The sequence below is a fragment of the Anopheles coluzzii genome, chromosome X (genome assembly GCF_943734685.1).
Source record: "Anopheles coluzzii chromosome X, AcolN3, whole genome shotgun sequence".
In the NCBI taxonomy this organism is placed as follows: Eukaryota; Metazoa; Arthropoda; class Insecta; order Diptera; family Culicidae; genus Anopheles; species Anopheles coluzzii.
The window spans coordinates 19,049,046-19,064,073 of record NC_064669.1 but is presented as its reverse complement, the minus strand read 5'-3'; the positions used below and the strand labels follow the sequence as shown (position 1 = coordinate 19,064,073).

Here is a 15,028-nt window from a genome sequence, read left to right as displayed (position 1 = left end):
CACCACTCCAGTTACTCACACAAATAAACCATACCGTTTGCAATCCTGTTGGTGTGTGTGTGTGCTGTATGTGGGGGTGAGTCATGGGTTATATTCCCCTGTACAATCTTCTTCCCATCGAATCTCGTACGCCTCCGAGAATGTACCCTTCGCAATACGCTAAACATGCTGTCTCTGTGCACAATGGGATTTTCCCTCAAACGTGAGTTGCGCGTGTGAGTGTGTATTTCTGCTTAAAAAACGACCCACACCACCGGAAATCCACCAACACGTTTCGCTCCCACTCCCCTTCCCCGGATCAACATAAACTGCTTCCTTTCGTGTTACACACATAAAAGCTGCACCATAATCTTCCTCCCCACATTCAGGATCACCATTCCCATTCCAAAACAGCCCCGCAAGACACATAAAGCTGTTCATATACATCTATGGTATGCGTAGAAGGGTGAGGGGAGGGAAACACGTCCCGAGCTCAATGGGTATGGAAAGTTCAGATGAAAAAGCCAAAGCCCGAAGAGAGCTCAATCGATTCCAACGAACGAACTTGACCTAACGCGTGGGTTGGTAGCGTTTATTTTAAGGTAAAAAGGTAATACGAGAGAAAGAGAGAGATAAAAATTTAGAGAGAGAGGAGAGATAGAGAGAGAGAGGAGAGAGAGAGAGAGAGAGAGAGAGAGAGAAATAGTTATGGGAGACACCTATACTCAACTTCCGAGCCGTTACCGTGGCAGCGAACATCAGGCGTTCACAAATAATGGCTGCGGCAGGATGAAGGAACCTCAACACATCGGAAAACTAAACAGGCAAAAGGATGAAGGAGCACTGGAATTGTACAGGGAAGAAGAACGTGAAAGTGCTCTGGTTCTCTCTCACTCTCTTTCTCTCTCTTGTACGCGTTTATGTGTCGCTAGTACGCGCTTCTTTCCCTCTCGTTAGCTCATAGCTTTTCTTATGGCCGCAATGTCAGTCCCTTCCACGAAAAACAAAAAGGCATATGCTGTGGGAGGAAAGGGGGGCAAGAAATATTGCCTAAGAAATGTGAAGAATTTCCTCCATCGACGCGTAAAATTTATATCCGTATACCATACATATACATAAACACACAGGCGTCCTGTCTCAGTCGCTCGTACGAACGATTCGTATACTTCCTCCTTCTTTTTACTCCATTCGCATCCAATAATGGGGTAAGTGTCTCTGCCACCCTCTTGGCCACTGAATCTTCTAAAACCTCCGCCCGAAACATTTCCGATGCCTTCTAACCGTCCGTAGACGGTCCGGAATCCTTGGAGATGCGCACCATTGTGTTGATGTTGGAGCGAGGTGATGGGTAGTGGTCCCAACTACTACAGGAGAAGGTTGGGAGTTTGTTTTGCGAACATAGCATTATTAGCAGCAGGTTATAGCATCCAACTCCACATCGGTAGGGTTTTCCAGATTTCAGGGATAATTGTATCACATTAAAGTCAACGTTTGGTGCGATATAGCAAACTTGTATATGCCTTAAAGAAATACATTATTGCCTAGATAAGAACATTAGGAAAGTTGATTGAAATGGTTTGAGCATAGAAATTAACGACTGGGAAATTAAATTCTTTTAACTAAAAACTGCTAAAGAAACATAATTTCATACCATCTTCCTCTGTTCATCAATTGTGCGCCTGCCTTTTATGCCTCTGTTTGAAAGAGCTGGAGGAGCATATCGGTTGCCTGTCGCCCGATAAGCGGCTTTTAAGCTAATGAAATCACGAAATTGAGTTGAAATGCGTGCCATCTTCTCGAAGCACGGCCCCTATAGTACAAACACACACACACACACACACACACACACACACACACACACACTGTTACAGCAAGCAGCCAATACACGGATCAGGAGAACCGAGTGGCCACCGAGGAGTGCGCACCACATAGATTAAGGTTTAATGCCTCTTCCATTTACCCTCCAGACAGCGGGCGCTGCTTCTGCTCCTGCAGTTATATCTTCCCATCCCGCCATCGCACGAGCAGCGCGGTGGTGATCGGTGCTGCTGCTGAAAAAAGGCTCCGAAATAGGCTCCGTGTGCGCAGGTCAATGTGAAGAGGGACCAGCAGCAACAGCAAAAGAGCGCATCATCATTCCGCCGTTTCTCGCTAGGCTCCAGCAGCAGCAGAGCAGCACAACAACAACAAAAAAATAGAGGGGGGGGGCTGTTTTTTTTCGCAACGGCCTTCCACCGGGTGTGCAGCTCGCTGTGTATGGGTTTGCGAGGGGAGTGAGAGGGTGCTAGAAGCAACTCTGAAAAGAACAGGCCTTGCACACAAAGCATCACCATCAAGCACAGAAGTTTGGATCGATAACAGAGTCACCATCCACAACCATCCCTTGGCAGTAGCCGAAGAGAATAGAGAAGGAGCGAGGTAGAGAAAGAGAGAGACAGAGCGATAGAAAAATCGCTAGAAAGAGCGCGCCCAAGCAGAGCTCCGCCAAAACGAAGATGCAAAGGAAACAACAAAGGGAATGGCAAACGAAAAGGAACGCAAAAAAACACACAAATTTGATCATTCTTTTTCCCAAAGAGCATACACACACGTACACACAAACATTAAAAAAAAACACAGGAAATGAAACACATTAAATCATTGGAATGGATTGCGCAGGGTTTTCCAATAAGCATAACGCAAGGAGGGCGATGCTCTTTGCGCATCGTCCGCCATCATCATCTCTGGGCCTGGCGGCCATCTTTTTTGTTGTCTCATCTCGCTTCGGCACCCCTCGCCGAAACTAGAGACGATCCTGACGATTGGCTGAGATTGGTGCGCTCGAAGAAAGCCAATCACAGTCGCTCATTGCTGCTGGTGCTGCTGTTGCTGCTGGTGTCATCACACATGCTTTACACTTTATCGATTGTGAATAACAGGGTGGTCGGGATAGCAGGATTGGGGTGTAATGCAAGGCGCACAACCCACACCCGGGAGGAAAAGAGAATATGTAGCTTCATCTTTTCAACTCTCACCGGATCGTTCTCGTGTGTACAAAAAGCTGGTGGGTGTACACACACACACACACACACACACACACACACACACACACACACACACACACACACGTGTTACGTCCTCGGGTTGTGTGCGGGATAGAAGCAACTAAAATCGATCGGCAACTCCTAGGTGGCCTGTCGGATGATATTCTCTTGCACCTCTCTCTTTCTCTCTCTCTCTCTCTTTCTCTATATATTTCTCTTTCTCTGTCACAATCTCTCTCTTTCTCTCTCTCTCTTCTAGAGCATATACAACATGCAAGGGGAGCGCACATTTCAGCCTCTTTTGTATGGCTTTCAGTTCCCATCTGGGAGACACACACACACAAAGACACACACACACACAGAGGGATGCACAGAGACCGCAGAGCAAATTGGAAGAGGGAAGCCGTACCAACTGCGTCCTGATTTGCCCTGGCTGGGTTGAAATAAAAACCACCCACGTGCGGAGGGAAGTTGAAACCAAAATGGCGAATGAGTAGTTTGTTTCTATTCTGTCCTAAAATAGTCTGCCCAGCTTGGCATGGTTTATGAGTGAACTATTCCTCCAATACCTGACTACCGAAGATGACACAGGCGTCCTCCAGGAGGGGAAGGGGGGGGGGGACTGATGGGTTTCGTCGCGCATTAGCACATATCCAGCAGCCGTTAAATGACACCCGCTGCCTCCTCCCTACTTCTGTCTGCAACACCTTCCCTTGATATGGAAATCACCCACCTAACACACAAAATGCGTCAAAAGCATTATCACATCAACATCGTCGCCTCCACGGCCCAGCCCACACCAGCCGGAGAAGAGCTGGAGGTGCTGGCAGGGTAACGATGCGCGAAATGATGAACCCCCTTCCCCGTAAAAGAAAAAAAATAAGGGAGGCAATGTGGAAAGTAAGAGGATTTGTGCGGATGTGTTATCCCCGTGCGGTGGAAAACGGGAGGGGGCGCGAGGTGGAAGTCGCTCTTTCATTGTCATCAGCACGAACAAACCGCGGGAGTGAGTACTCGCAGGCCAAGCAACACACACATGATGATGACAGCACGTTTCGGTACTAACGTTACCGTCATTTGATTCTGCTGTTACTTTTTTGTTCGTTGTGTGTCTTTGCTTTGTCATCAGTACGTCCCCCCACACACATACCGACCACTTATACAGAACAAAAGTTATATGGACACATGTGGAAACATTGTGGATGATACATTAGGTCATCATGAAAATCTCCTTTCAAGCAATCTTAGCAATATGGAGTTATTGGAGCAGTCCATTGTCTAGAACCTGCTGCTAATCTTGCTTACACGAGTTTCTCAAATGTCTGCTGTCGTGGGACATCTGTCCCGAAAATATCTACACTCTCCCAAGGTTCACACTCATTGATTCCATCCCGACATTTTTATTATCTTAAGTGAAGATACTCCATTTTGGAACATTTCATCATTCACTATTGTCCGACTTTGTGTGTCCGATATTGGCGAATTGACTAACAGAAAAAAGGAATATATAAAATGTCGCACCTGTCCCATTTGTTGTGTGTGACGATGCTTAACGCCCGTACGGCGTCGTCTTCCAGCGTGCCACTATTGTTCATCGCTTACGGCCACCATCATAAACCGGGGTTGCAAAGCAGCCCGGAGGACGGATGACAGGTGTGTGAGTCTGTGCGCGTGTACACACACTCACGTCCCTGAGTTTTGATGCACTCTTGAGCTCCCCAAAAATGCGCCAGAACAAGAATTCTTCATATCGAAACGTGAATTAATTCGTTCAATAGGTTCCTCACGAAAGTGATGAAGTTACTCTTGCTGCACAACAGACTCACACACGCGCACACATACTGAAGAGGCGGGAAAACCTTCATCTTCTGGTGGAACCAGTACAACAAATTGGAGGGAACAATCATCTTCCCTTGCTGAAGAAACAGCAGCAGCTGAACCTGAACGGAGCCCTCAAAAGAGCTAGAATGACGCCACACACACCGTAAGGAGAGAAGCATAAAATTTTAACGAACAAAGAAGATGGGCAGAGCGAAATTGATGTAGCTTCAGCGAACCCAGCCTACCTAGCAGCAGATCAATTCGCTTTACCCGTCGCCTCCCCATGCCTGCGCAACACGCACCTGTAACCTTCCATCTCCACTGAAGAGCTGCCGAGGTGAACTCCTTGAGGCCTGGAAGATTCCCCAACCTCTTGCATTGCGTTAATTTCCCGAACCAAAGTCAGCAGCCAACCGTGTCGCCTCTTCTTTTCTTCTACACTGTTTTTTCTTAACATTTTCGTCTCCTCCTTTCCTGGGCACAGCGGAATGAAAGATCAGAAGAATCGCTCCAAACGATCTTCCCGGTGTGTCTCAGCGTGTTGTTTTTGCGCGCGTCCCTCCTCCCCTCTAAGCGCAACGGAGCAATCAGCAACGAGATTATTGTCTGATCTCCAGAAAGCAATGATTACACACCGATGCGTCTCTCAGTGCTGCGTCTCCTCTATTCAGCGCAGCCATCTTGAAACTGGCTACAATCACATTCACATCCCGTCTACATCTGCAAGAATACTGGTGTCTTCATGCCATGTCTTGCCAATTGCTTCTTCCTCGCTGTTCTTCTCAATCAACAAAGAAAACATCTATATCATGATTCAAGAAAGGGTGGAAGAACGAAGCAACCTTCATCTCTTGTACACTTTGTACACCAGCAACGGATACTATCCTGATCATTGTTTGGGACGCGCATCAACATCATCATCGTCGTCTCTGTGTGTATGATTCTCGAAAGCTTGCCCGAGATGAACACAACAGAGGGAAAGAGAGAAACCATGTATGTGTGTAAGTTTGTGTGATGTGATCAAAAACTTCTTCTCGCGATTCCCATCCCAAACCCTCTTCCAAGGGTAGAGAGCGCGTGCGCACGCGCAAAGGCACCTACCGAGACCGAGAGCCCCACCACGTGAAGAATACGCAAACGGGAAACTCAGTCAACCGAAGAGGCTGCTGCTGCTGCTGTCTCTTATGGACGCCATCTTCCTGTGAAAGGAGAAGAAAAGCCTAACCGAAAACCACGGGACACATCAAGTTACTAGCAGTAGAGTCCGTAAGTGCTACACGGAGGGAAGAGAAAGGGAAAAGGGAGCTCTCGACAAGACCGCCGACGAACGCGCTGTGAGCCTAACAAGCATGTGCCCGAACGGCAAATCGATCCAAAATTTACCAACCTTTGTGAGCAAGACGAGAATCGGAAAACGAGATCCGTAGTAAAACTAATGGTAGGTGTGTACGTGATGAGAATCCCGGAAAGGAAGGAAAAAAATAAATAAAAGCAGACCACTATTGTTAAGAGAATCAGATCATCGACCTCTTGAAATGGTAAGTGTATTTGTCAAAACATGTAATGTTTTCTTTTTTACAACAAAACATGTCAAATTTTATTAAAATGTTGCATTTTTTCGTATTTCAAGGCCATTTCCATGCCCTGCCCTTAACGCAAAATCTTACGTTGCTTCTTTCTTTTCGCATTTCATCCCATTCTCCTTTTTCTTTTTCTCACAAAAATTTCATTTTCATTCGCACAATTATTTTCATTTTCATCTAGTCTTTTCCCCCGCTCCCTCCAGGACAGCACTTGCAGTTTCAGTTTCATTCTCGCTTTTCCACACCAATTTCCTCTGTGGAATGTGGAAAATGCGCATCAGCATTTCCCTTGGCGTATACGCGGCTGAGACAGTGCGCGCTGCTGGTTTGTTTTCCACCTGAATGCCCATTTACAGCGCATTTTACAGCAAAACAAAGCGAAAGGGTGGCTCGATAGAGCTCCATGGCCCCACAAAGGAACGATGGAGAGAGAGAGAGAGAGAGAGAGAGAGAGAGAGAGAGAGAGAGAGAGAGAGAGAGAGAGAGAGAGAGAGTGGGAGAGGGATAAGGCTTTGGCAGTAATGCAAAAGCCATAATACGCCAACATCATCCCCACCGCGGCGGACAACAACACTGAGCACCCTCAATTTCACTCGTACGTTCGTCGCTTGCTTACCATCATCCATTCACTTAACCGTTCAGTACGCGCAAGCTTCTTTTGAAAACTACCACATGAAAGCATCCTTGCCTCCCACAGCCCCGCCTCGTCCAATCCTCTCCTAGCGAACAAGATTCCCGACACAAATAGGCTTCCCAAGAGAGCGCGCAGCCCTTTTTTCGCTCGGAGAAGAAGTTGATGGCTCTGCGCGAAACCACTGAACCATGGCCCCCCTTTTCTTTGGGGTACGGGATGAAGAAGAGATGTTCTGTTCTGTCTCTCCGTATCTTGCCGAACAGGCAAGAGGAAATGGGATGCAGGTGATCGAGCAGACACGATAAACTGGAGACCCAATGAGCAGATGGCCTTAGAGAACGCGGCTACCATCATCAAAACCATCGTGTGTGCGTGTTTTTTTTTTTATTGCAACCGTTTTTAAGTTTCTTTTTTGTAGTCTCTGGTAGAATTTCGAAGCCAAAAAATTCAACGTAAGATGGTGAGAGATCAGAGCGTCATTTAGCAAGCGTGTAGAGGAGCACTGTAGATTTTGTAGCTTGGAGCACGTTATTCGAATTGACCGAACTGCCTAACCTTTATTTTCCATTTTCAGACAGGCTTTTTCTGAATCGATCTAGTACCTGCAGGCCCATATCTTTGCTCCGTTTTTGCACATGGAACATATGGAAAAGGGCACAGGAAAAACGCAATGATCGAAACGACACATTCAGCAAGGGTCGCGCCCAGCGTCTTCTCGTTCAGAGGACGTCCCATCTCCGCGCTGGGGAGAACAGCAAAATAAAATAAATTTCCTTCATTATTATTAATCACCCGCTTTACGCATCGCGGGAGCAGCCGTTGTGCCGAACGGAGCACAACACATACAGACACACTCACATACAAAGGAGGTTCGGGCTTGCTTTGTCAGTTAGGCTTTTCTCGCTGGTTCGTTAACGGCAGCTACCCTCAACGATACGAGAAGATACATCTCAAGGTGAGCCGAACAGGAAACACATCTCTTGGGTAGATGCCCGGGCATGAAGCTAGAGATACAGCGAAGAGCCGAGAAGGCCCCAGATGTATTCGCCGACTGGTATGCCGTGCATGCACACGCATACCAATGAATAACAAGAAGGTAATGTTCGGATAGCTCCCCCCACCCATCAAGCTTTGCCAGTTGTTTGGCAAAAAAATAACGAAGCGCAGTTTTTCTGGAGACGCTTTTACGAAACAATTCAATTTTGCATAACGGGCGAATTGTTAATTTCTAAGGTTAGTTTCTCCTAAAGGATGGCGACCATCAGTTAAGTAGTTGAGGAAAAAGTCCACTCTCGCAAAATTAAGAAAAAAATAAACAAGATATCCACCAAAATTAACCCATTTGCTTCCGATTCAATGTTCCTTACATCCTCGGAGCAAACATAACTGTGAGTAAGTCGAACGTAGTACAAGCACTTTGAAATACATATTTTAAGCTCGTGAGCTTAATGTGAATGAAGAAACGTGACCGAATGTGATGTGTATTTGTACTGTACCCTACCATCGTCTTTCCGCAATCCGAAAGCATAATGGAGAATAGGGCTACTTGGACACAACATAACCCCGCGGTTCGTATGTTAAATTATTTGCAGAGTGATTCTGGAAACACAGGCAATGAGGCAAACTCGTCAAGAGCACGATGGATGAGTTTATCCATTAAATTCAATTTGCCACACAGCGAGAGCACCTCCCTATACCTCCTCCCTACCCAACAAGACGAGCAGGAGAATAGGGCCGTCGCGGATGTAACGCGAGATCCGCGCGCGCAATACGGATTGTCTTCCCTTACTCCGGGAATATGGCCAAACTCCCGGAAATCAATTGGTAAGCTTTCAACACGCCCCAACGCCCCGCACACACTATGTGCATGTGTGTGAAGAGGAGAAAATGGATCTTAGTATGCAGAGACACATAAAACGACTAGACTTCAGACATTACCGAGGCCTTGCTGTATTGGGCAGTGCAATGGAGCAGCCACGAGTGCCTGTGTCGCGGGGCACTTTTCGATTTGTTTTATCGTTTTCGCGCCTTTCGGAGGTAGGGTAGGATGGAACCTGGCTTAAAAGATCTTCCACCCTTTCCCCATCCTGCAAATACTGTCTGTTACGGCGGTGGGAATGACATGACGAGCGACACACTAACGCGCTGTATCGCAGAGGTGTGCAAATCGAGACAAATCAAAGATCGCGCCGTTTTGTTCACAGCGGCCATTGCCGTACCTGTTTGGGTCGTGTATTGGAGGTGAGATGGAACTGAGAAAAAAGGATGAACTAAAGCGAGAAGACCATCCATCAAGGCATGCATACAAAAAGGAAAACGTAAGACGGACAAAAAGACAACGTGCGAGCCGTGGTCCGAGGGGTTGACGTACGCGCGAAATCAGAAGCCACAGAATGCTTCTATTCTGGCCCCGACATACATATCTCCCATGTGGTCGATCCACATCACCATCATTCCGAGGATCTCAGAAGAGACTCTTGAGGGTGTGTCACGAATCGGCTGGAGAATAATTATCAATCTTTGGAGAGTTCCAGCGTGATTAAGGGAGGAAAAACATTCAACGCGCAATAAAAATGCAAGAGCGTGTCCAATACAAATTGAAGAGGGCAAAAACGAGAAAAATCAATTGATGAGCCACGGAGCCAAAGGTACATAGGGGAGCAAATATTAGCCTCTGCAGTGATGGTTCAAAACTTATGAACACATTTAGCATTCATTAGTATACGTATAGCTTTTACAGTTGAACTATCTACAAAATATAAATATAGAAAAACAATATACATGCTAGCAAGCTACTAGAGAGTAAAAAAAATTTTGACAGCTGTCAGCAAACAGCCTAACCACATAGCGTACCGGGAGAAAGCATGTAAATGTTACCATTGTCTGTAATGCCAACTGCCCTGGATGTGCTGACAGCTGTCAAAACGATTCCCCAAGCAATCAGTATAACTTTTCCCCGGAGTACACCATACGCATTTTCAAAGAGGACGCCCGTAGAAGTGTACTGGAAATTCATTGCCGGTTTGCTTTTGCCTTTACCTGAGGATCGATGAACGATCGATTTGGACAACCCCTCCATCCATTTCTGCCACCATCATCATCTTCATCATCATCATCATCATCTTCATCGCCATCTTCCTCCAGTCATTGATTACGTACGAAACACCGGTCAGTAATTGCGGTCGCATCTCCCATTTCGCATTCGAGAGAAGTGGGCATACCGCCCAATCCCTTCCACCTTTCATCCCCACTTCTGTCCGACAGCAAGATGTCGAAGGAGAAACCAGCGTTCGGTAACACCAGACGGTGAGCTGTAAGCGGTAGGGTGATAGGGGGAGGGGCGAATGGAACAGTGGAAAATAAATGTCACGCAAAGTTGTCAATCGTGAAGAACGTGACCGTCCGGTACATGAATTGCTGGCTTCCCTCGCGTACACACAGATGCTTCGATTTCCAATACACGAACGGCAGCTTCGTTCGCTTTGCTTGGAAAGAGGGGGGACTGGATCGCTTTAAACTGTATACCCCACTGACTTCCTCTACTGAGCAATGCTTCCCTTTCACTGCGCGCAACAGCAGCAGCAGCAGCAGTGGCCATTTCTATCCCGCTGCACAGGCCGCTGATTAAGCGCTATTTAGCGGTTCCTGGCGAGATCATGCCGCTCCATCTCGCTCGCGCATGCGCACCATAATTGCATGCGTGGAACGTACACTATTGAAAACCACTACCGGTAATCCTTCGCTTGGGTTTAATTCGCTTACCTTCGCTGCAAAACGCAATGGAGAAGCTATTACGCTGGCACAATCATTGAAGATAGAGAGAGATATATAAGTAGAAAGAGAAAGGGAGAGAGAGAGAGAGAGAGAGAGAGAGAGAGAGAGAGAGAGAGAGCGATCCGAGTAGTGGGGATAGAGATGACACCTTGATTATGCCATTTGCTGCTGCGGTTTTGTTCGATTCGCCTGCCGTGTGTCGTGACGCACTGGCAATGAATGATCAATGCAATTGGTGGTCGCTGCTAGAGAAATCTAGACTGTGCGTCCACACTCCCAACCCTTCCCGCAGTGAGCCTCGTTCGATCGAGCTACGCTTCAATCATTAAACGACTTCAAATGTTCCAAGAAAACAAAAACAGAAACACACTGAAGCCAAAAACCAAGGCTACATCGCATCCAGCTGCAATCGTATCCCCCACGGCATCGGTGACGTTATTTTCCAGGAAGCAAGGCGAGATTTGCGTCGTCATCGAAATATCGATTTTCGTGCTCGCCCAGATACCAAGAGAAGGAAAACTCCGCCGAGAGGACGTGTTACAATTTTAGCATCGCCTTATCTTGGAGGATTTTCTCTTAGAAAACCTGCACTTACATGTTTAACAATCCTTTTAACATAACTTTACTGCGATAAACAATGTATAGTGAGTAGAGTAGCATGCCTCACAGGTATAACTAATCCCTGATGTACTTCTCAAACACATGCCGTAGTAATTTAACAATAAAACCAACATTATTGTTTGCATGATCGAACGGAAGGTTTCTAAGCGCCACTGTAAGGCGTAACTAGTTATAACGTTGCTGAACCAGTCAAATGGAGAGCCAATTGCGTAGATTGTGAAGCAAACCAGAAGCTCAATCACATTGCTTTCATGTTCCCTGATATCCTGACGCGAGTAAAAGGGACCGACAGAGATACAATTCACACCACATCCAATGCTGGGAGAGATGAAAAGGGTATTCGAAGAGCGAGGAGATTGGACAATGAAAAGGTACGCTGTGCGGTAAGATGAGAAGGAAGATTTCGACTCCTCCATAGGTCGAAGCTCTACGATGACAAAGCTCTTCTCTCGCCACACTAACACAGACGACGGCAGGCTACAGAAGGAGGACGACATCGGGGACATTCTGCGCATATTCCGCAAAACAAAGAGCACATCCCCACACACACCGGGATCATTCGAGGCTAGACACGAGATCCAAGGGAAGAAGCAAGGCAGTAAGCGAAAGCAGATAGGCCAATGTCCATACATGGCAAAACAAAGTCTAACAACTCTCACGGGTCGCTCTCACCCAGGAGCGCAAAGTCGAGCTCCAAGTAGCAAAACAGTGTTGACAAATCAAACCAACACAAGAAAAAAAAACATATCAAACCGCGTTCAAAATCCACGCATTTATCTCAGCCCGGCTTATCAATTGCCTGCAATCTCTTCAGCCTCGAAAATTCTTTAAACCAACCTCCATACAATGCCCCCTCCCCATCGCAGTTGATGAGGAATGTGATGCACACGGATGAGGCAAGGGAAGGTGGAAGCCCTTGTTGATAACATCTTGATAGCAGCCCGCAGCAAGAGTGCGCCCGTAATCGACAAGATGGAGAACTATTCTCCAGCACGGGAGAGAGCTTATCGATCGCTGAAACCGCGACATCCCCACTAAGCTTTGCCTGATCGCTCACGATTCCCAGTGTAGCCTAACCCTAGCTTCCTGTTTTCCTTCAAAAAAAAAAAAAATGGGACGGAATTATCACACCACATCCAAATGCAAATTCCGATGGAATATTCTACAACATCGACTTTTTTCTTACAATACATAATTCTGCACCTACCTCTTATCTAAGCAACGCCGCACACATCAGCCACTTTCTTCCAGAACTCAATCTCACACCACACACTCATAAACAAGCACGCACACATTTACACTTTCAGCAGGACCTCAGGAAAGAACCGCTGCTAGTCTCTTGATCTGTACGGCTTTACGGGGGCGTTTGTTTTTCGTGTTCAGTTTGATTGAAGGTTGCCCTTTCCAACGATCGCAATACTTTGCACCCCACTGCCTGCGGTAGACACTCGTAAAGTTGAATTCCGCCGCCGCACACCGGACGACTCCGGCTTCGCCAGGCGCAGAGCGGTGTCGTGCTTTCCGTACCGGCCACCAGGTGACGCTGTCTCGGGCGGAGTAGCTTCAACGTTTGGTTGCCCGAATAACGGGCAAAAAGGGGGTTTTAAAACCCTCCTAATAATCACAAGCACTTCGGGCACTCACAGATGTGCACTAAATAAGGTCGAGTTTTTTTTCCTCTGTACACGACCAAAAATTGCTTATAGATGAGCAACACACAACACACTGTACACAATATTTTGCTATTTCCGTTGGAGGATTTTTTTTAACCAGTCTAAATTACTGTACACACAAGTAGTTGATTTTGATCACTGTATATCCTAGAAATTTGAGAAAAAATAAAAATAAATACACTTATTGCAAACTGTTCGGTGCTGTGCTCCACCAAAAACTGTTTGGCTAAATCTTAATTGTCCTCGCGCGTGTGCGGTACTGCGGCCGTGAATGATCTGAAACTGTCCCTTCTCGCTGGGAACTTCCAGATTTTGCTTAAGATGTTCTTCTATTCTTTGTCACTACGATGACGTGCGCTAAACCGACCTCACTGGAAGTTCACTGCAGCACTAATGGTCGAGCGCACTCGAGACGACACGCCGGGGCCCAGTCGTCTTGTTATGATCAACGCTTTTCACTTGCGATGACCGGCTGTGCGATCTGTACACGATTGCGCTTCGACAGCGCCACTTGCGATGCACTCTCATGTATACTCACACACGCGTACCTGGGAGGCTAAATCATGTTGAGTCTAGTTTGCATGTTTCGTTGTTTTTGTCGCCGCGTGCCACAATTTTCACCACCGCAATAATAGTGTCCATTCGCTGCGATTCACATCGACTAACACTTGCGCTGTACCGGGAGTAGCATGATGACTCAATAAATCGCTTCTGCACACAATCTAATAAATTCGAAGACCAGCTACATTCCATCAGCGATGTTCTTTGCAATTGAAAACAATTCCACACGAAGATGTCCCAAAGCACGGTTGATTGCAGATAAGACACACACACATTGGATGGAGATTTTTTTTTGCAAAAGATCGATTCTAGCAAACCGGGTTGACAAAATGCAGCGATCACATTACGCAAGATCCCCCCCACCCCTCCCCCTCCCACGCCACCCACGCACCCTATAATCTTTTGGTGAATTTTCCTGGAAATATCGGTCTAGATGTTTTGGGGTCGCCCCTTCGCTCGATTCCATCCATCCTACTTGTTTGCAGTGGATGGTGAGTAGAGCACACCTAGGTTGATTGGCAGTTGTTTGTTGAGTGTGCGGAAATTGAGCAGCGTGATCCTTTGTGGATGGTCGCAAACAGGTGTAAATATATTCGTGGAAAAATTAGCTACCACTGAGGCACCACACGTAGCCACAGGTTCTGGACCGGCTGGGCGAAACACTACGAAGAAACACTACGGTTCAAAACGAAACTGTGAATCGAACGAACTTGTCAACATAGCGTGCAAAAATCACACTACGTATTTTGAAGATATAAGTGTACTCTTATTGTTTTTTTTAAATAATTTATTTGCAACACCCACCCACAAAAACACATACAGACACACACACTTTGGCTTCTTTTCTTACATTGCGAGATACACTTTCGCCAAGGACATCACACAACACACACACACGGTACACGATCGCAATGTTGCACGGAGTCAGTGTTTATGCACCAGATCGTTGCCGCATGCTGCCTCGACGACTGACTTCGCAGTTATGATGAACCCGCGGTACAGCCGCATCGTCTGAAGCCGCACACCGATTCTTTCTCTCGCTGTGCGCGCTCGGAGAGAATGAATCTTCGAGTGCTCGCTCACTCCCATTGACGCTCTTTCGAGCTGGGGCGATGCGTGCCTGCGCACACTCGCAGGACCCAGCAGCTGTGCCATCTCGCTTCGACAGAAATAATACGCTGCGCGTAGCAGATCGCACGGGGGTAGCATGCAAGAGCGAAAGAGACTGCGGGCTCTCGGCCGCTCGCTCTCGCAAACGCAAACTTGGGCCTACGGGACGGGTGATTCACCCGTGCGCTTGCAGCTCTCGTTCATTTCACTCGCACACAAATGAACGCACACAGAGGGGCAGCACAAGGA

General features: G+C 47.0%; 1 protein-coding gene across 3 annotated transcripts in view; it reads right to left on the bottom strand.

Moving 5' to 3' along the window:
* LOC120957591 (uncharacterized) overlaps positions 1–14,759 on the bottom strand; it is a 36,399-nt gene extending 21,640 nt beyond the window's left edge. Inside the window, exons 1-2 of one of the 3 annotated variants that reach the window (XM_049608787.1) lie at positions 14,474–14,759; positions 12,643–13,255 (exon numbers count right to left, since the gene is read on the bottom strand). The gene's annotated coding sequence lies outside the window, so the exon portion shown is untranslated. The remainder of the gene's footprint in view (positions 1–12,642; positions 13,256–14,473) is intronic. The other 2 variants (XM_049608781.1, XM_040379876.2) reach the window with 2 other exon arrangements.
* Between the last annotated feature and the right edge of the window lie 269 nt (positions 14,760–15,028).